Source organism: Atractosteus spatula, chromosome 3, assembly GCF_055471065.1.
Source record: "Atractosteus spatula isolate fAtrSpa1 chromosome 3, fAtrSpa1.hap1, whole genome shotgun sequence".
NCBI classification, from domain to species: Eukaryota; Metazoa; Chordata; class Actinopteri; order Semionotiformes; family Lepisosteidae; genus Atractosteus; species Atractosteus spatula.
This window is the reverse complement of record NC_142708.1, coordinates 61,714,018-61,737,012: the sequence shown is the minus strand read 5'-3', so window position 1 is coordinate 61,737,012 and position 22,995 is coordinate 61,714,018. Positions and strand designations below refer to the sequence as shown.

The 22,995-nt window shown below is 39.5% G+C and overlaps 1 protein-coding gene across 1 annotated transcript in view; it reads right to left on the bottom strand.

Moving 5' to 3' along the window:
* Positions 1–10,869, bottom strand: part of lifra (LIF receptor subunit alpha a) — a 41,491-nt gene extending 30,622 nt beyond the window's left edge. Inside the window, exon 1 of the mRNA XM_088911544.1 lies at positions 10,566–10,869. The gene's annotated coding sequence lies outside the window, so the exon portion shown is untranslated. The remainder of the gene's footprint in view (positions 1–10,565) is intronic.
* Between the last annotated feature and the right edge of the window lie 12,126 nt (positions 10,870–22,995).

Genomic DNA, 22,995 nt, shown 5'->3' with positions numbered 1-22,995 from the left:
AAAAAAAGGCCTCGCTACCTTCAGCTCTCAATACACAAACTGTACTGTTCCCATTCTAAGCACGAAAGGGAACGGTTACAGGAACCACTGGCCGTCTCACATCTTCCCGTTACTTCATTCATCCGTGTTTTTGTTGTGTGTGGATTTGGCCTGAAACTATTTCATATTATTACAACCTTCTAAAATAGTTTACTCGTGGCTGGAATGCAGACAGCATAAGCTGGAAGCAAACCAATGACCACGCAGCTCCCAAGTCCAAGCTGAGGGTTCCACATTGCCTGAAGGTCAGTTAAGCACAAATTACGATGGAGGTCAATACCCCCGGAAGCCTTACAGAGCAACAGTTTTTCTTCCATCTTCCAAACACTCAATTAACTGATATAATTACGAGCTCCAAACCATACTGCATGTACAAGTTTGACAATTTATCCACCCTCCCTCAGGTTCTATTTTTTTCCGACTAATTAAAAAAAACTCTGGGTTCGGATGAAAGCTAGAAACGCCGCAATCCAGCAATTGCATCATCTCACCACAATAATGGAGGTACTTCCTATGAAGAAATGGACTCCCAGAACTCACAGCAGAGGTCCAGATGAGCCCAACGATCAGAAACACGATACACACATGGTCAAGTAACATGAATTAATATACAGTAACTGCACATAGACTATCAGTAATCAAGTCTTCCCGGAAGGTGAATTTAAAGACCATAAAAATGGTTACAAACGAGAGGACATTTAGTCCACCCTGCTGTTTCTTGAAAGAAGCCAGGGTAACAGCTTCAACAAAATGGCTGGGTAGCATTTTCCATACTTCTATGGCCCTTTGGGTGCAGAAGTGCCTCCCATTCTAAGTTTTAAATTCACTTCCACGTAATTTCCATTTGTGCCCTCTGGTTTATGTTTTACAGTATTAATTACAGAAAGCAAAACATTCATTGAATACTAAATAATTTGCCTATGATGGGAAGTTAAATTTATTAGCATGGTTTCTTTGCATAATAAGCACAAAAGGAATGAAAAAGCTTATGAAACTAAGAACTATGAAAAAGGCTTCTTTAGCATTTTAGCTGTTCAGGACAGATTTTCTTATTATTACAAATGTTACTTTACAGACTTTGCAGCGGGATTATAATGATTTCAACCACTTCCCTGGTCACCATCACTGCAGAGCAAAAGGATCCTGCATCTATGATGTTGGACACTTGGAGAGCATTCCTCAAAGGGTATCATTAGTGCTTCTGATGATTATTTCCAAGTTCAAGTCCTAAAGCTCACACCCTGTCTTTGGAGACCAAAACTCTTGACCACAGCCACACTGTTTTCCAATGTATGTCGAAGATGTGGCTTGCTGTGTACGCTACACACAGCACAGAGAAACAAGATTATAGACAGTACACTGAACATGCCATTTAGGTCTTTTTCATTTTTTCAAAAACACAGAACAGGCTGTAACAGTAAAGTATATATTTAAAGGAATTTTCAATTTAAAGCATTTCAGTGGACTTAAACATAGTTACTAGTATTCTATTAATACAAGATAGTGACTTGCTTTATGCAGTTTAAGTGTTTTTAAATTTGTTCTATAGTGTAAATCAGGGTAGCCTTGGGCACCTGTATATTGGGTGGCTATCTGCATTCATTCTTGGACCTTTACAATCTGTTACAGATGATCAAAAAGCAAAAGCAAAAACAAAACATGAAACAATATACCAATCACCAGATAAAAGCCTACTGCAGCAATGGAGGCCTTCTCTGTTCATTCTTCACAACTTAAAAAAACAATGTTCTGTCCTGCAGCTTAATAGAGTCCAGAAGACAAATGGACTTTGAGTAAAACTAATTTCACAATGAGAAACAGCAGGCCGCTTGTTACACATATAGTTGTGGGTAGACAGTACAAACTGCACAGTCACATTGTGGGTACTTTGTCATGAAGGTTGCTGAAGACGTTATCACAGTGCAAGCTTAGAGCTACTAGCTCTACAGGCAATACAGAGGCCTGCGCTTATGTGTGACTATGTTTCTAATTAGTAGACAGATTTATATAACCCATCAGTGAACAGATATGAAGGTAAAACATGTTTATGCAATTAAAAGTTACTCTAACAAAGTCTCCGGGTAACAAATGGTTTCTAATATGGAAAAGAAGTGTGTACATTATTTGCAAAAGCTGAAAACAATCTGTTCTACTCAAGCTCTTTGTTATTAGTCTCTCTTATACCTGTGTGTGAAGACAACTGCTTTAGCCTCAGGCTTCAAAACCAAATCATGAGAACATTTAGGACAATGACAAAACCACCAGGGAATTTTTGGTGATGCCGATGCCAGATAGAACACCCTGTAGTTTAATAGTATGTGTATAGTGTAAGAGTGTATAGTGAACAGGAAACGAAAATAATAAAGGACACTGCGTCTTATCCTATTTTACAGTTTTGGAAACTCTGGGCACCTCGGGTTTCCTCTGCTGAAGCCATGACAGAAGTTCTTGTCTGTCTACCCAGATTCATTATTTGTTAAAAAAAAGAGCATTTCTGATTAACATCTACATGATTTTACTCCTTTGTCCTCTGGCTGTCACTGTGGAAAGATCAGCTCTCATAGGAAAAACAATGGGAGTTTATTTTCCTTAAAATGTAATGTTTGCTTTTAAACACCAAATTATAGGGTGCTCTGCTGTTTACCACATGTGGTTTTCATCTATTTTGGTACATACCAGTCAAGTAAAGAAAAATAGTTTCTTTTACAATGAGTTCAGATGTTGTCTGGTTGTTGAAACTAAATATTAAGTCACTCATCATAGTCTTAATATTAAGTTAATTTCCTTTCACAAAGCAAGACACAAAAAAGACTTGCTAATTTAGAATTAGTGGGCATAAGGCAAAAGAATAAGACAACATAAGAAAATGTGTCTCTGAATGTTTATAAAGAAATTTATAGAAAAGACAAAAAACACGGGGTTAACACACCTGGTTGATGGTTAAACCACCTACAGCTGCATGTAGATAGAGGAGTTAAGGAGTGGCTGCATAGGTGGAGGAGAGATACAGAAAGTTAAATGCAAGGAAGACAAGGGGATTTATATGGTATTTATAGGTTTTGGGGAAGAGATACTGTAACATGGTGAATGTTGAGTTAAAGCAGCAGATGTGAACCCTCATTTGTCCAAAGCTTTCATTTAAAACTCCATTGAGACGGCTGTAAGTCACAGACATCTGTATGTGCATAAGACTCAAAAAATGTTTTAAACACAATTGTATGACACATTCTGCCAAGCAATAACAGAACATATGTCCAAAGCTTTTACAAAACTTTTGTTTGCCAGGTTGTGTCACATTGCCAATGGAATGTTTTACCTTTTGTTGACAAAATTAAATCACAGTACATTGCTGCTTCTCTTTGAAAAATGAACCTCTAAAAGCAAGCACATGGGAAAAATATTTCCCGTAAAGCATCCAAAACCCCTGATCAATATTAGGCGTCTTCATTTAATCTCCGAATAACCCATCAATAAGAGTTGCATCATGCAATTATAGTCAGTGGATTACCAGAAAATTGTTTTTATGGTTTAAAAAGAAAAAAAAACTCAGTTCTGCCAATAAGTACTGTAGATGATTTTTCTAAAAGGCACTTACGCAGCATTAATTTGGAGAAGCACAATAATGGGCTTTGACTTTTCGGGCCTTCTACATTTTTAATCTAGTAAATAAACTACAATATAACTGGAAATACACCTGAATTTCAAAGAACTTTATAAAGTTTTCTAATTATTTGGTTCTGATATAAATGTGTCTCTATCGCTGACCTGGCCAATTTAGGACTTTTCTTACTGTTACTGTTTTGGAAAACTACAGCCTTAATCACATTTACTTTGCCTTGTAAGGTTTTACTCTGTATGGTACTTGGCAAAGAGGCAAAGTGTAAGATATCCCTCATTTGGGCCTTCTGCTTTCTTGATAGTGAGCCTTAAACAGAATTGCTGTTGTTTTCACTGCGTAGACAGACATTTCTGGGAACCACACACAAGATGCTGTAGGCAGGTTGGTGTAATAATACGCTTAAATTACAGCTGGTTTACTCCAAACGAAAAGACCAACGCCCAGATGGTGTAACATTTTTATTTTTTACAATAGTAATTCACTTCTACTACTGGGAAAACCTTGCAAATACTGCAGCTGATGTTCTGGATCATATTTGGAGAACCAGGCTATTTACTGTAATTCAACCCCAGCAGTCACGTCTGTTTGCATCTTAGGCTATTCAAAACGACTGGCAGTATTTTACACCCTGTCCACATTTTTGTAAATAAAGCAGTTTAATTGAAATTAATTCTCAAGTCATCTCAGCAATGACAGCTCAGTTAGAATAGTGTATTTAATTTTTTTGGAGGTGCAGTGGTTAGCATTGCTGCCTCGCAGCACTAAGGCCCTGGGTTCAATTCCTGGGGTGCTCTGTGTTTGTATGTCCTCCTCATATTTTTCTGGGTTCCTTCTGGGTTCTCTGGTTGCCTCCCACAGTGCAAAATACTTTTGGTAGGTTAACTGGCTTCTAGGAAAACTGACCCTGGTGTGAGTGTGTGCGTGTCTCTGTGTGTCCTGTGATGGACTGCTGTCTGCTGTACTGTCCAGGGTGTACCCTTCCTTACAGCTGTTGCTAGCCAGGATAGGCCCTGGGGTCCCCATGATAAAGCTGTTAGAGTATGGATGGACTGAAGAACTGTGGGTTAAAAAGATGGGGGTATGAACTGAGACAGATAGACACACCCTCTGATGCATCTCCACTTCATACTGAGGTTACGATAACCCTGAGGATAAATACAAGAAGAGAGATTCAAGCAGAGCACTGCTCTAGCCTTCACTTCTCAGTCTAACCCAGCCTGGTCCCAGGGACACAGGAAATGTAAAAAGAGTATATGTCATGTTCACTGTGGGCTGTTTGGTGGAGCACAGTGTTCTCCCAAAACTTATTTTTCTTCCCCAAATGCTTTGATTCCCAGAGCATATTAGTTGCAAGCTTGAAGGACTTGGATTTCGATATCTGCTTTTCACTTGAACCATATGGAAAAAGTCAGAGGCAGGCATGGAAAACTGCCATGAGAAAACCATGGCAGACAATAACATAGAAGATACTCGAAATGTAGCTGAAGGGGCCTGGGAACACTAATCATTTTATGCTACAGTGATAATTAAAGTGCACAATTCACTGCTCTGCACTATAATTATCATGGTAATCTGATACATTGCATTAATTCAGTACAAGCAAATATTACATAGGCTTTGAGGAGAAAAACACAGGATATCATATCACCATAGATCGTTTAGGATTCTCGTACTGCAAAGAGCATAATTTTTTAACCTAAGTCACCAGAAATCGAACAGCAAGCTATTTGGACAAGGACATTCAGCTGCAGCCAGTAAAACCTTGTGATGTGAGATTTATTTAAGAAAACGAAGGTACTTCATAAGATTGTCAGCAATCAGGCTGTTACACAGAGACAGACTCCTTAGACTTCTTTACCTCACTGTGTTCCTTTAGCTCAATTTTTCATTTTCTATGCAGAAACAATGAAGAATCCTCTGCTACAAATTTAGCCACTTTGTGTTATGCTAACATTTATTTCTAATCTGTACTTTGCAGTATGACAAAGGAACCTTTCAGCTATGTGGATGTGCAAGACAGGAACAAATAACGTTAATGATACGAAACACCAGACAATGAATCGATTCAATGTGTTTGGCAACTATCATGGATTAGCTGATGTATTAGTCTTTATACTGGCTGCTCATATCTAGTTTTTCCTGAGTTGTTGTTGTCACATTTCTGAAGAATCAGATCAATATGAATTAAAAACTGCTACACAACATTGTTCTCTTCTCACCCAAACTAAGCTGTATTAATAACAGTAAAAGCTGCTATCATAGCAGAAGTTTCAATGCTCATAACATACAAAATCATTCCTGATGGCATCTAAGAGGTCCAAGACTGCTACACAAAAGTGTACATCAATCAATCCCATTTATAGGAAATCAAATTAAATCTCTAACCTATCAAAAACGGGGAAAATGAAAATGAGATACAAACTTTGCTCTCAGTCCCATAGACTTCAACAGTCATATCCCAATTACCGGCCAGCAGTGTCCTGTAGCAAAATATCCTTCCTCCCCCCCTCCCCCCCAGTTTGGCTTACTTAATGCGGAGGACTCCTACCGGCAAATCCGCAAAATGGAACTTGAGCTCCAGGACACACTCGGTCCTGTCCTTCAGTTGCTATGGCAGTGGTTGTGTTGTAAATACAGGTTCAGTATCTCGCAGCCCAAAGGGAGAAAAGAGCCCCGCTACACAACACTCAAAAAACAACAGACTTCCAGCATTACAGAGTCAGCTCATCCTCCCACCTTTACACCGTCACTGTTTTTGCCCAAGTAAAAAAGGCAGTACATTATTTTAAAAAAATCACTCTACTCTTTTATTATTTGACGAGAAGAACGAGGAGATTTGAATGTGATTGCTTTATTCATGCTGGCACTGACAGCACTGGGAATTATACAGATGTGCCACTGGCGTTTGAAGGCACATCATAGGCAGCAGAGCAGCTCACTTCTGATCTTAAGGTTTGCATTCAACTGCTTTCAGAAACAGAATAAAGGACATTTTTTCCTCATATAACTGTCTGTGACGGGCATCATGGATTAGTTTAGATCAGAGAAGCTCAACAATGGCACTTACATTCTAGGGCAATAAACCTTCCAAAAATGATCAGACTGATACTTAACTACATAACAAACACAGATGCAGAAGATCACTTTGTGAAGGATTTTTTATATAATCGGCATAAACTCATTGCTTCAAGTGAAAACAGGCCAAACAACACAATTTTGACTGGAAAGCAGTGCTGTTTTTTTTCTGGTGTGTTCACAGCATCTCCTCTGTTGTCTGCCACTGGTTTGATTCTTACGAAAAGCTGCACACCTCATTCCTATCATTTGTAAAGCAACCACGCAGTCAATACTACCGTTTTTAAATTACAAATTTAAATCAACTAGAATTTAAGGGCTACAGGTTAGTGTTTTTTCTTGCTTAGACATTACATCATATATTATCTGTAGCGGACAGACGGGCACCAGATGGCTTCAGGCTTAGAGGCATAATCCTCAGTGAGGCTAGGTGACTGTGCCTTTGAACCCCCTATCTTGTTTTCCCCTTTCAGCTAACAAGCACCGTTCAGGAGCCCCCAGTTGGCACCAACCTGCCACAGCAAGCTAATTCATGAGTTATTGACTGCACAAAAAAAAAGACCACAAAAGAAAACATCAGTCGAGACCAAACAAAACAGAGAAATGCACCAATTAGGCCTACTCCTTAAACCAAGAAGAAAATATGTATACACAAAATCTTTCAAATCAACAAAAGAAAGCATTGCGCTTCTGGGAAGTCCACCTACACAATTTGCAAGCGCTACATGAGTGGATTTGCGTGATATGTGTGGAATTGGTATCTATAAGCAATGAGAGAGCTGGATTCCTAACGCTACTAAGGAAATATAAGCATATAACTCAACCCCTTACTTGCCCACTTCAACACCACAGATTTATCCCCAGGAACTGTATTCTGAAGGGATGTCGTCCTATCCCTCCAGAAGCACAGAAAAGATCTCAAATGTTTTCTGCACAGTACCCCAAGAAGTGCTTCAAACATTCACAAGACTTTACATCTTGAAGTAGAAGAACTCAGAGTCTTCAACTGTAAAATCCTGCAAATATCGTAAGCATGCTTTAAATTTGCAGAATTCTCAATATAAGACATAAATCCCAAATGTAAAGCTGCAATCATATTTCACAAGAGAAAGGAGGAATACTGATTCTGGGAAACTCATTGTAGACACAGAGTTTACCACAGAACCTGGTTTAAAAGCAAAAAGCAAAACAAAAAACCATGAGTAACAGTTATTAGGCACCATCTTAGCGTACCAGGCCAGGGGCATACCATGTCACTCCACACTCATCTATAGCGGGAACTGCCAGCATTGATCCAGACCACAAAAGTCACAGACCCTTACAATATTCTCGCTGCAAGTCAGATACTATGACAGACACTACTACCTCCACAGCAGGAGCTTTGTTCAATGAAGTCACTTTAAAGCAGTGTTGCCACTTGTCCAGACTTCATGCAGGCAGCCCAGTTTTTGACCTTTGTGTCAGGGAAAAATGCTGCAGACCTGTTGTCCATGAATCGAGAAGGGCTCTTACTCCCACATCCTGCCACAATTTGTGTTCAGGAATTCACTGTGGGAAAAGGTGGACACGCTATGTTGAAGCCAATTGGAAGCAAAAAGCAAACATTTCAACATTCCATAAGCTTCAACGTATGTATCGGAACATTTTGGGGTTTCACAAAAGGAGGCTGTGATATGCTAAACTGGCGAAAGGCTTGGACCTGCTGCAAGCCTGTAGGAGTTGATGATTTTAGGGGGACCCTGTGAACCCTACAGGACCATGGCTGCTCTAGCCCAGAGCAGGATGCTCTTCCCCCAAGCGTAAAAGGCACAGTGAACACTCCATACTGTCAAGGTACCTTCTGGCTTTCATTCCAGATAGTTTGCTAACAAGAACATCTTACATGTATCTATCAACTAATATAGCTGTTAATACATTTTCAGTGCTGAAAGCAAAACAGTCACAAAAATTTAAAATAGACCTCAAGGCTGTAACAGTGATGTTACACGATTTCAGACAGGAGCGAGGATGGGCCAGGTGATCTCCAGTGAAAACCGGACTGCTGCTGTATGTGGTGTGGTGTTGGTGAACCTGTAGGAGTGTCTCTCCCTACCTCCAAACCAGTACCCCAGTAAACTCAGAGACACTCCGCTGTACTGGAGGTGGTTCTTTCTTTTGGATGACACATTAACCAAGGCCTACTTGTTTTACATTAAACATCCTCTAGCTTGTCGGGTGTTAACCCCAGTTTCCAGGATAACCTCTACAGGTGATGCACAATCTGGCTTCTCTCGAGCTCCCCCTTAACTCAGCTGGTGAAGAAACCTCCCAAGTCTCCACCTGATCTGTGCAGTGGTGGAGCTGCTGGATGAAGAGGGTCCCCTTTTCTAACAAAATAATGTGCCTTTTTAATCCTGTGGCATTAAAAGAGCTACTGTAGATGAATGCAGGGAATTAAGAACTGAAAGCCAGCTGTTTTTGAACTAACCTCATGCATGTATGTTGACAATGCACACTAAAAAGATAAATCAGACTACAGTAAATACAAAGGCCCAGCAATAATGACCATGTAAACTGCAACCTTGGGATATACAGTCCCATTGTCACAACAGATGAATTTGCAAGACAACACACAAAAAAAACGAAATTAGGGCTGTCCTGTTTTATCCCTGAAAATGAACGTAAATAATGAAATTGGATATATCCAAACAAATAACTTCCATAACAAACAATAAGGTACTTATTAATCACCCCCAATCACTTTTCTTGACTTTACACTCCTGTCCTCTTTTTTATACTACTATTCAGGATTTGATTAATGCAAGTGCTGTTCTAAAACTTTAATGAAACTTTGTTTACAAAGGGTTAAAAGTTTCTTAGCGAAAAAACTTTATACACTTTTAGAAACTACTCTTGCCGTCCATCTGTAAATAGTGAATTCATAGCTGAGCAAGACTAACTCCTGAGCATCCCAGGATGGCAAGACTGAACAAGGGATTTGAACAGCATCCAGTATCGAAGGTTAACCCACTTTAACTACAAAATAGCCGATTATCGAACGATACCGAGAGAAAGACAAGATTCGAAGAAGCAGTCATCCCTCCTAATATTTCAGATATCCAAGAAATTTGTTAAACTACGGCGAAGCCTAAGTTACAGTAAGTCACGTGTGCATTAATAAAGGGATAACTGGAGAGAATCTGAAAGAAACAATTTATATACTATGTAGTCACTTCTATAGAACGCTTTCCGTTCATTATCATACTTCAGTTCTGGCAATATCTAATGTAAATGGACAAATAAAATTCCTATTAGTGACTGGGCTCTCTATCAAAATCCAGAAAATAAGCATACAGTGCTATATTTTAAGCCAGCATTAATACGCTTTCAATCATTTAAAGCGAAAATAATTTTAAAAAAAGGAATTGACATTCAGGAAGTGATTTTCGATACTGACTACATTATATCTATCACTAGCTGAGCGTTCATTGAAAGAGAAACAGCTAGCCAGTACCAGCAGCATGCTGACAGCAATTTCTCTTTAACCCCTCTGGTATTCCTGTTACATTTCGACCAGCTATCCCTTCGTTTTCTGGGTGTATTGTGTCGTGCTATGGTGTAACTCAGCATTAATATTAATTATTACTGCATTTCAATCAGCTGTAGAACACAAGATAAGACTGGAAGTAGGAACAGTACGAGCCCAGAATAACTCCATGTGTCCACAGCTACCGAAGGAAAACCCTGTGATTAGTTTCCAACCTCTGATTCCTCGGTCTCCCTGAGCAGTCCTGTTGGTTTTCCACCACTCTACACAAGACCATCGTACGCAAATCTGCGATTTTGTACTTACGGTCACGTTCCTCTAACGTGTGGGCACTGGAAAACGCAGTCTTGCTTGTTGTGGAGGCTATTTAATTTGACTGGTTCCGGCCGATGGAAGACATGAATATTACACAGGCGACTTGAGTCCTCCGTGTGTCGAGCTGTAACGCGGGATAGACATGTGGGTATCACACGTGGAAAAAATAAACAGATTTTTAAAAAACGAACTATGAAAAGGGACAGAAAAGCAGACTGTTCCTCAGCGGGTTGAAAGTCCTGGGAGAATTGGCAGCGGGGGCGTGTGTGTGGGATACGGCCTGAGATACGTCACCGGAAACACGGTTTTCCAATGAATGATTCAAAAGGTGGGATTGGACATAGGAGAAGACTGGAGCGGATCTGATAGTGCTATTCGCATACTTATGGGGACGCTTAAACACTCCGTTTTCCCTTATTTATTCGTTCATCCATTCGCCTTAGAATATCAGATTTTTATCATTCCAGTTTTTCATCATCCATGTTCTAGGAAGTTGGTTGTAGTGATTAGGGACAGGCTGTCACAGACTAAGAGCTTCCCAAGAAAAATAGCAGGTCAGGATGAATGATTTGCGAAGGCCAGAATAGTGTTATATAAATGTAGTTCTTAAGAATGGAGGGAAACTGTTGATGAATTAAATAATAAAATGTTTTAAAAATTAAAAATGATTTTTATTGTATCCTTTAAGGGACAATTGAGGCTTCAACCCCTTCAAATGTGGAGTGCAACATTGAGTGAATCATTACACCTCCTATGAAATACAGTATGTAGGGTATCTGTCACTTGTCTTTTGACCCTAGGGCAATTGTATTGCCGTTTGTGTTTTAGCAGTATTTCAACGTTTTTATCTTGGCAGGAAGAGGTGTGTCTACCTCAACAGCAGCTGCTGTGCACTAGACCATGAATGTACCAGTCCCATGAATAGAGTGCAAATACATTGAGTAGCTTGCTCTGTGGATAACAGTGGGTCATACTTAACCAGAAAAAAGGCCAAACGTTGTCTCCTACAGAGTTAAAATTTTCCTGCTCGGAGTATTATGTATACCCAAAAGGTTTACTTGCTTCCCCGTGGCCTAAAGGAGGCCAAAAGTGCATTATAACTGTTATTCCAGAAGACTAGTTAAAACAAAATACAATCATCCTTCAAATATGTTTCTTTCACAACTGCTTTGTATGAACTCAAGCCCTGTTCTCGTGTCATTCAGAGGTTATGATTTCAAATCATATACTGTATGAGCCCAAGTTTTACTTGAAAAGGTCAGGCATTGTTTATAGTTTGGAAAAAAATATATTTTGTTTGAAGTACCATTTTGTGCCAAGCAAGATAGAAAAAAAATAACATTTGTACATCTTGGTGTTTTGCAATCTATAGGATTACCTCACTTTCAACAGGATGACTTACACCAGATCTCTCCCCTGTCTCATCTGTGGTATTGTAATTAACTAACTACTACTACCACATAAGAAAGCTTACAAATGAAAGGAGGCCATAAGGCCCATCTAGCCTGTTTGGTAGATAGCAGATAATTGATTTTTCCAGCTGTTTCTGGAAAAGAAGCCAGAGTGTCAGCTTCAGCATTGTGGTTGGGTAACTTGTTCCACAATCCCAAAACACTTTGGTGAAGAAGGTCGTCCTGTTCTCGGTTTAAAATGTCCTCTGCTCTAATTTTCACTTGTGTCTTCTGGTATGAGTTTCACTTCTAATTCTGAACAGCTCTGTTGTGTTGACTTTAATGTCTTTGAGGATCTTGAATACTTGAATCAGGTCCTGTAGATTTCTCTGTTGAAGACTAAAAAGGTTCAGAGAAGACTACCAGAGAATTTAAGTATTCAAAATCCTCAAAGGCATTGATAATACCCAGCGTATCTTACACAGAAAGCAACTACTGAACGTTAAACATTTGGCAGTGGCAAACATGTACAGTAAGTAATTCAAAAGTCTTGGCAGTAATTCAAGTACACAAATATTGCAACATGTTAAATATTTTGTTTACTTTATTTCCAATACAAAATGTGCCTACAAAACAAATCCACCGATTGCTCTATACAATGAGCAATCAAAATTTCACAGAGTGCCTAATAATTCTAATAAATGTATAAAAAACATGTTTTGGTTAATGTGCTTTGATTAATATGTATACAGTACCTGACTAGTAACTTACCCTGTGATCTATTGTGGTAATTTGTCAGTTAATTGTTTTTAGAGGTGCGCCTTGTTGTAATTTGGAGTTGGGAAAGTTGTTCTGTAACATTCAGATGGTTTGGGGGGACACCCAAAGGGCTCTTCCTTGGCATCATGTGACTCCAGGGAAGGGGGAGGGGGGTGTGTGGAGCACCCCACATAAAACACCTAATGTCTGTTCCCTCTGACAGGTAAAGTGTCCTGACATGACAGTGAATCTCCAGCTGCTACTAAAAAAAAATCATGAACAAATTTTAGCATTCTGCTACTCAAGTGGTAGTGTGGTGGCTCTGTGGCTAAGGACCTGCACCTGTGGCTAGAAGGTTGCTGGTTCGAATCCCATGGCTGGCAGACAAATCCTACTCTGTTGGGCCCCTGAGCAAAGCCCTTAAACCCAACTGCTCCAGGGGTGCTGTATAAATGGCTGACCCTGCACTCTGACCCATAAGATGCTCTCCCTGTCTGTGTGTCTCATGGAGAGCAAGTTGGGGTATGTGAAAAGACAAACTCCTAAAACAAGAAATTGGCCACTAAAGTGATCTTAGTCTAAGTTTTCAAAATCAGCAGCATAGAGCAGCACAGTTTGGAAGCAGTGGTTGTTAAGACTCTGGACTTGTAACTTGAAGGTTGTGGGCTCAAATTGTAGGTGAGAGGCTGCTGCAGCCTTGAGCGAGAGTGAACTGTATTAGTAAAATAGCCAGCCATAAGTCTCTCTGGATAAAAGCATCAGACAATTAGTAAATATTAAATTAGTAATAAACCATAAAATCAGTACAACAGATGCTTTCTACCACACGGGGAATGTTCTGCTCATGCTGTTTGTGTACGAGTTGTTACATGTCATGGGATATTAAGGATAGAAATGTCTTCTAGCCACTGAACAGTCTGATCAGCACTCAGTTCAGTACAGGTCAGTCTTTATCTGGTTTAGACAAAGGAACCGGGGAGGTAATGGTACAGAATGTTCTAAGATGGTTTTCACTAGCAGGTCACATGACTTGCACAAGTTACCAGACCACACAAGAATGCCGTCAATGCAGCTTGTGAGTGGGAGGCCCAGTTACCAGACAGACCCTTTGAGAAAAAATGGCTCTAGTTCAGTGATGAAATCACCAGTCAGGAGGTGAACGGTTGATTTAGGAGACTCAGTATATGAGAGACACCTGTTTGTGTCTCTCTAACTCTCTGATGAAGGAACATCTCTGCAACTGGGCACCATCTTCGACAGGCCAGAAATCCATGCTTTGGGCATTTTCCTTGAAGGACAGAAACTAAGCAGGTGGGTCTGTGATCTTATGGCTGTGGAAATACTTATTTCCTTTTTGGATTCTCCAGCAGGCTAGAGAAATTGTTGCATTTTGATGTAGTATTTGGTAGTTAGAAATGTTTCTTCTGGTTTCGTATCAGTTTAGAGAGCAAATTTCTCCTCCAAAAGAAAGGGACCTCTCCCCCATGTCTCTGTGATGGACTGTGTTACTTTCACTCAGCATTTTCTAAATTCTCTTGTCATCTGAATGTCTGTGATTATTACAGGATGTGTATGGAATTTGGAATTTGAACACAAACCATGCATAATTCGACAATGTATTTGAAATGAATCAAACAAGGGGCTATAGTGGGGCATGGTGGCAGTGATCTAAAGTTTCTGACCCCAAAATCCTTCCACGCCTGAAGTGTTGCACCCACCTATTCAGTGATGTTGGAAGTCTTGTTACAGATGCCAATCACACCCCCGACTAGATGTCTCACACTTCCCAGAACTCATAGGCTTTACAGTAAATGTACTCTGGTGTGGCTTGCCATCTAGTGGTCTGATCGGCACATTACAGGTATTTGTGAATGTACTGTAACTCCCAGGGCGTGGGAAACTCACTCCTTCGTGTTAACTACAGTCAAGGTACCCTCTCGTAATATTGCAAAAATACAGTAGGAATTTAGCATAAAGGTCAAAACAGGACCTGCATAACCGTAGCTTTACAACAGAGGGCGCTATAGTTGTATGCTATAAATATTGAATTTTTATATATACCCTATCCATAATACATCAGTGTTACCCGTGGCGTCTCTGTAGAGTATAGGGTTTTCACTCACAGCAAGTTCCAGAATTATTCTTAAGATCTCTGGCACGTCAGCACGTGAACAGTGGAGTAAATTATATTTAACTCATTCTTATCTGGTATTTTGTTTACTTTTGTTTTTAGTCCATTTATAGCCAGCAGAGCCAATACCATTGGATACACGTTAACTAAAACAAAATCTTGCCCACATGTTAACTAGACAAAAACACAAAGGATAGCATCTCGTCGGTACACTGCGCAGCGAACGAACGAGATGTTTGTCTCTGTTTCTCTTTTTTGTTTGTGAATAAACGGGAAAAACACAACCTTGGCTCTGGAAGCTTCTCAAAATAAATATTAAGTCTGGTTACTGTTCAAAGAAAACAGTCTCATGTTGTCTTTCCAATGAAGCTACTTTGATTGTGAGCAGCTAAAACTATGTACTGTGTATCCCGTCTCCAGACCAAAGCAGTGGAATGCAACATTGTTCCCTAGTGAATTATACAGTATGCTCGTACGCTATGCGGTGTCAAGTCAATGAGCTAAAACTTATTGGGAAAGAGCTTTACGCAACATACTTTACTGCACATTCATTTCCGGCACTTCAGAATCTTTCCGCTCCTCACATTTTGCGATACAGCTATACAAATACATATGCAAATACGATTACAATCAACCAGTCTTTTTTTAAATTTTTTTATTAAACGTATAGAATTTACAGATACAAATACAACAAGACGATCAGAATCATGTACAAGAGAGAAAAAACGCAGCAGAAAAAAGCATTTAACTACCAGAGGTAATTAAGTAATAATGTGATCAAATTGTATATTTTACATGTATCATGTTTTCCTTGCTTTAATATTTCTCAATTATTTATAGAATTTAGTTTCATCATGCATGCGTTTCCTGTAAAAAATAAAACTCAGCACACAGTTTTCTACAAAACAAAAAAAAACGTTTTTCTTTTAACAACATTTCGAGTACCTCTGGCATTCATGAAAAAGACATACACAAAGCAAATTACAATCAACCAGTCTTTTGGCTACCTAAAAAGGCTAAAATAACCCCCCCTAAACAAAAGGTTGTTGTTATAGACGAGTGGCTGAGATCACCTGTATGGGAAATTAGGAATGGGCAAGGGAGGAGGAAAGAAATAATGACAGGAAATATGTATAAAATACATATATAATATAAAGTATATTATATATGAATATATATTATAATAATATAAATGTATACAACAATACCAGTCCAATTAATGAGAACCCTAATGCTCGATGTTCTTTTATCTGACGTCTGACATCTTGCGTTGCATGAAACTCGTACACGTGGACTCAAGGGGTCAATTGCACCCAACGAAAAGTGGCGGACTAACTGGGCCTGACGCAGTGGTTAGTACGCAGCTCCGGACGTCAGGGTAATACCAATTGCAACTAAGTTGGCAGGTGAATTTTATGGAAGCCCGTTTCCGCCAGGGAGTGAAAAAAAACGCGCTATGGTTTCTCGCAATTGCGACTTTTTATCTCACATTTGCGACTTCGAAATAACCCGCATTTCATTGTCTGTCCTTTTGTTATTGTAACGGATTCGGGTTCTAGGGCTTGTGCCCTCGCCGCTCCCACCCTAGTTCGTGCCTCACTGCATTGGCTCGAACCCAGGTCTTGCCAGCTGAGCTCCGGCGGCCATCATCCCTGTTCTGCGCAGGGGAGGGCGGTGCTGTCACCACACTCCAACCAGATCGTACAACCTGTATGTCGGCCGTTCCGTTACACTATATTCATAAATCGTACAGGATCATAGGATCTATGGATCTGAAGACTTGTCTGGTACAGTGCCCTGATAAAAATCAAATTAATTACACTAATTTATATGGAATCCCATTTCCGCTAGTGAGGCTTCCATAGTACCGGGAAGGAATAGTGGACGGTGGGCTTTTAAAAAAAGATTTTATTTAAACACCAGAAATACAAAAACGAGACAGAATATGAAAAAATATACAGAAATAGACACTTCACATCCAAAGGAATTCACAGTTATAAAATCTGAAACTTATATTTTTTTACATATTTCCATTGTATGTCCTTTTTTACTTAAAAAAGAAGGTCTTCTTTAGCTCAGCTGGCAAGACCTGGGTTCGAGCCAATGCAGTGAGGCACGAACTAGGGTGGGAGCGGCGAGGGCACAAGCCCTAGAACCCGAATCCGTTACAATAACAAAAGGACAGACAATGAAATGTGGGCTATTTCGAAGTCGCAATTGCGAGATATAAAGTCATAATTCTGAGATATGAAGTCGCAATTCTGAGTTTTTAAGTCGTAATTCTGAGATACTAAGTCGCAATTGCGAGATATCATAGCGCGTTCTTGTACTCCCTGGCGGAAACGGGCTTCGATAGAATTTCGTTCCCAGTTCCGTACTAAAAATATTCTCAAATGCAACGAAGTAAGAGCTGCTGCTCTCTAGAGAATGCTAAGTATAGCTTTTGACGTTGTGGAAGCAATTCAGTACTATGGGGATCACTGAATCACAAGGGAAAGTTCAATGTTGTTGTAGCTTAGTATTGAAATAATATCGTTAATACGTAATGATTTGAAGCATCCATCGCTGTGAAATTTATTGTAATATTCAACTTACATTGTATTCCAACCACAATACATCTCATGTTCTGATCGCGAAGATGTCATCAGCATCGCACCTACAGATGTGTGGTGAGCCCGTAGTCTGAGGTACTGTAGAGAGCTCCGAGATACATGTACATACTGTACTAAGATCAATTTTCTGGGGAGTGAGGTGAACGGAAATGTAAAGAAATGCTTTATAGAGGGCTAGTGAGAAACAGGTGTACACTGGGTACAATGTATTATTTTATGTAGTTGTAAGTACCGGTATATAAAAGAAAGAGCCCGTGGAGCCTAATCTGTGAAAAATCAGAGTAATTAATAAAACTAAAAACCTACAGTACAGCAGCTACCTGAACGGCCAAAATCCACAGACACAAATGAGAAAAACACTCATACAAATGCACCACCCTTACAGAGACACTGGCCATCAGTGCCCACTAAGATCAATCAGACCCAAATGCTGTACACGTCTGGATAAAATATATTAATGTTGTCATTAGCTTACAAGTACAGTACGAGTAGTTTAAATATTCCAAATCGGAGCCCCCTTCACTTTTTACTTGGTAAAACAACAGTTAAATCTTTAGTGTTGTACTAAAACATGATCAGCTGGTTTCCAGCTTGTTCTGCAGGTTCTTTTACTGCATTTAATTGAGAGTACAGCAGGGGATGATCACGAGACAGAACCATACTAGCTAGAATTCTACTTAGTATGCAGCTCCATTTAGTATGGAGCTCTGTACTAAGTAGAATACTAGCTAGTAGCAAGTTTGTTGCAATTGGTCCAGGGTGTCTACATGAGTTTCTAAGTGTGCAAGCACAACTGAATTTAAAGCAATGAAACTGGTTTCACCATAAGGGTGTCAAAAAGATGAAAACAGTGAAATTATAACGTCTCATCAGTAAATATGAGCCAAACAGAATTTTCACATCACTTTTTGTGGAAATAAGTTAAATAAGTTATCGAACAGCCTAATTTTCTGTGCTATGAAGGAATTCTCCTTGATAACTCGGTGCACACACAAACAGCAAGAAAACATGAACCCACAATAAAACAATCAGGCAGAAACAGGTAACCTGATGAGATGCATGAATAATTGAACAGTTTACAGGCCTGACAGTAATTCCCCACTCTGGTCCTATGAGAACATCATGTCAGCAGGTTTGCAGTCCACATAGTGTAAGTCACCCACGCTAACTGATACCTTTAATTGATCTAAATTTAAACACTGGACTTGATTGTTTCTGAACTCAATCCTGAGGGAAAAAACATGGACAAACACATACAGTATTGTTTCCAACAATTTAAGCACATATTTTAATAGATCTTTAAGCACTCTCTCCTCAACTTGCTAACCATTAATCCTGATTAAACGTCTCTTAATAGCTGGTACAGTTTGCCTTTTCTCAGAAGACAAAGAGAACAGGAATTAATTGCATTTTTAAAGTTACCTCGAATTCATTGAAAAACACAAAGGCAAATCTTAAAGCAGCACAGTCAGTCACAGGTCTTGTGTGTGACAGGAACTACCGGCCACAGAACACAACTCAAAAGAGCTTGTTATCTGATCACAGCACAGAAACACTTGGTTTCCAGCAGAGAGGGATGTGTATTTAGTATTTACTGTAGGAATAGTAAGATGTACAGTAGCTGATTCTGCTTGGCTGAGGGCAGACTCCTGGCCACATGACAAGGAGGCTGGGACCGCCTGCAGAGTGAGGAGTGACCAAGGGGCAGCTGCACAGATGGGGCAGGGATGCAGAAGAAAAAATGTGAAAAGAGAGGGGCATCTATAGATGTCAGAAGTGATTTAAGGGATGATTATGATTTAGAACAGCTGGGATGCAAGTAACTTTGTTGTCGTTATTCCTCCTAAACTTTAGTCAAGATCTTCCATTTGATCTGACAGAAGAATTGGCCTGGTCCTGCTCAGATTATTACCCTGTTTTCCTTGGAAAGACGTGGAACCATAAGTTAACTGGAACCCAGCCTTTGTTACAGACTATGCTTTCATTAACATATGATTTTTTGAATGTTACTAAGCAATACGTTTTAGCAGAACTGTTCTGAGAACGTCTCTTTGTAAGGGAAGTGATTAATGTACAGTAGTGATTCCAAATAATCCACTGAATAAACACCCAGGCATCGTTTATTTATTGTACTGCACGTGTGGCAACATGCAAGGACGATTTGTAATATAATATCCAGTAGGTATTTAAGAAATGCTCTAACATGCTTTCAGGTTGTATTAGTAATCTAGCATAAAGCTGAGAAGGTAAATTCCTCATATTTTTGCTTTTAAACACTTTCGTGTTTGTGGGACAAGAAGAGCTCCAGATTAAAAATATCATCCCTCTGCCCTTTTCATTTCTATCTTTTAAAGACTAAATCAGAGTATCTTGTTGCTCTTTGAACTATTTTCTGAATTCCATTTTTCTGACTGTTTTCACTCAGGTATTTATTTTAATGCAGAAACAACTCACTTTAGGAAATTAGTTACCAAACTAAATTGCAGCATTCTGTAAATGCTGCCCTCGGCCTGTTTAAACATACAGCCACTTAAATAGTTCAGGTTGGGAGCTGCGTCAGCATGCGTAGGGTGCAAAGGAACAAGTAATAGGTTTATTCCATGCTGAAAAAAAAAAGCTCTTTCTTCTTTTTTTCAGCATGGAATAAACCTATTACCAGCCACTTAAATGGCTGGCAATAAGAAGAGGATTACTCATGTAGGGAGAGTGTGGTCCAAACTGGGATTTGAGGCGGCTTTTCTCAGGCATATCCTAACTCCCGATACACCTGCTATCCCAAACAGCTGTGAAGTCCGCTACTTTCAGTGGAATTGTATTCCTTTTTTAAAAAAAAAACAAAACTAGACAATTTATGTTTGACCTGACTTGAAGGTACACCAGTCTACTGAGACAATGTGGCACCTGAACAAGGATGCAAATGAATTTCACAGTTACATAGCTTGTTCTGATCACATCCAAAATTGAAGAGCTGGAAAACTGGAAAAAACGTGAAATATTGTGCAGCAACAAGTCAGCCTGAACAAGCACAGAAACAGAAAAAAAGGGAAAATGAGGGGACTCTGAGGTCAAGGACAGAAAAAAGGATATAAACCTACAGTTGGTCTCAGATGAAGCCAAAGACAAAAACCCAAGTACAAAGAATTCTTACAACATCTTGCTGCTTAAAAAAAATTTGCTCAATCAGTGTTTCTGCTTTTATCAAAAGGTGTTGTAAATGAGCTTCTGGAATCCTGCCTCTTCTTTCACGGTGGAACTGAGCTTAACTCGATTTTTTTAATGTTCATTTGAAAATGTAGAAAAACATCACAGAAAAACCAAACCAAAGAACGAAAATGCCGAAAATTAAATTATTGTAATTCATTTGCAGCTGAAACATTTCCTGCAGATAAAATAAAAACAGAACATACATTTGTGTGTCGCAATAATCTTTGCAAGTTTCCTGGCCTTATCGTAAAATAGTTATTGCTGGTTAGTATTTTTTGGTGGATACGGCTTCTGCCATTACACTTCTATTTTCACAAATACTTTAAGGTGTGAAACATACAAGATGTTGAAATGTGCTTCTCCTTTACTTATTCGAAGCTCTGTTTGCACAAGAGCAATAACAAGTATCACTAATAGATTTTTTTCGTTGAAAGGAGGTGAACGTTTTATACTGAACCTTACACACTAGGAAAGAAAAATTTCTCAGACACAATGACAAGCAGAAGAAAAACATTAGTACATAAAGTTTACACAAACCTCATTACCACAAGACATGTAAGCTTCAACCCCTCTGCATTTGATTTCCAAATATGATTCTTCATGTCTTTTACCTTTCATTTGTATAGTTTATTATTGCAATTCTATTCTTACTGAAATATTTTACTTCAATTCAGAACTTCAAGTAGTAGGCACCATCGCTTTTGAAATACAGCTTAGAAAAGAACTCTTGTCTCAGTGGAAAGACACAGAAGTTAAAAGAGATTTCAGTCATTGTGTTATAATTATATGATCCAAAAATGTAAATATGTATATAAATATTTCAGCCCAAACAAGTTTCTGTTGTCACAATAATTCTGGATCAGAGTTATCCTGGACTTTGCTTTTCTGTTTTTTTCAGCCCAGCCTCATCCAGATTGGCCAGGACACACATGTTCACACTAAGGCCCTGAGGTGGCCATGTGGTCCTCTGTCTAGTTACTGCTGCGCTCTGCTTGATTGTCTTGACTTCTGGATGTCTTGTCTTTCAGCCTCAGAGCCCCTCACACCCACTATTACAGAGCTGTACGCTGAGAGCTACTCTCGGACACTGGTGGTCAAGTGGAACATCAGCTCTCTGGGATTTGAGGATGAGCTGAATGTGACTTTTGAGATTCAGGTTGCGAGGACAGAAGACGTCAACTAAACTGTGATTTCCATCCCCCCCGTTTTCAGTAACCACATTCTTCTTAGGGAGCAGCAGTGAGCTGGAGACCACTTACCAGCCACAGGGCACATGACAAGACTACACCTTGGACAGGACATTGGTCATCGCAGGAGATGGTGGGACATACTGTACATCACGGTTGAGATTGTTTTTGAGATGACATTTGACTGACACAAACAGGAGATGGCCGAGGAAGTGCTGACCTGTTGATTTGCAGCGAGATACCCTGTTGGAGAAGTTTCCCTCTTGAGTGTAAAAGTCACAGATATCATTTGTCATTATCAGCTGTGTTGTTCCTCTTTTGATTGTTATCTGATTGCCTCCGGGCCCTGTTTCTCAATAACTGGGAAAACACCCTTGCTTGAATCTTACATGAAGCATTCCTGGAAATGTATGAAACTGAAATGTATGTTGTCATCTCTGCTGCATGGTTCTTCGTTGACTACCTACACTCTTCCCACCAGGTGAAGGCAGTGGTGTCATCTGTGCTCAGGTCAGGTTTAGGAGCAAAAACATTATTTTCCTGGGAGGATGTTGAATAAACATGCAGGATTGCTACTGCTGCTGTAGTTCTCAATCATTAGCACCATTGTGTTTGCATGTTTCTCTGGACCTGACCTTTATGGTGTTTGTTCAGACAGGAGCTCAGGAGATAGTCAAATTCTAAACTCTCTGCTCTCCTATGCATGTAAACTACCAATCTGCAAGCGGCACTATGCACATCATTTCAGATGCCAATCCCTCCACCCCATAAGTGAGGGGGGATGTGACAGTGCTGATCTCCAACCAGCCCTTTCATTTCCAACGCCAGGCAAGTTAAAGCCAAAGTTACAGAGTACGCTATCCTTTCTTATTTGTCGGTTCGTTTCGTCATCAGAATATAATTATGAAAATGTGGCTTCTCACTCCTCATTCCTTGGGTATACAGTAAGTCTGTAACTTATACCTCCAGAGTGAAAACTACAGAGGGAATAGGGTGGTGATAATAACATTGTTTGGAAACCTGCTTGTCTGTAAGCTGCAGAAAAATAGAATTAGCTAGTCTTTTCAATTTATTTCAGTAAAATTATGGCATTATCATGGCAGGAGTTCTTGATAACAATAAAATAGAATTATAAAC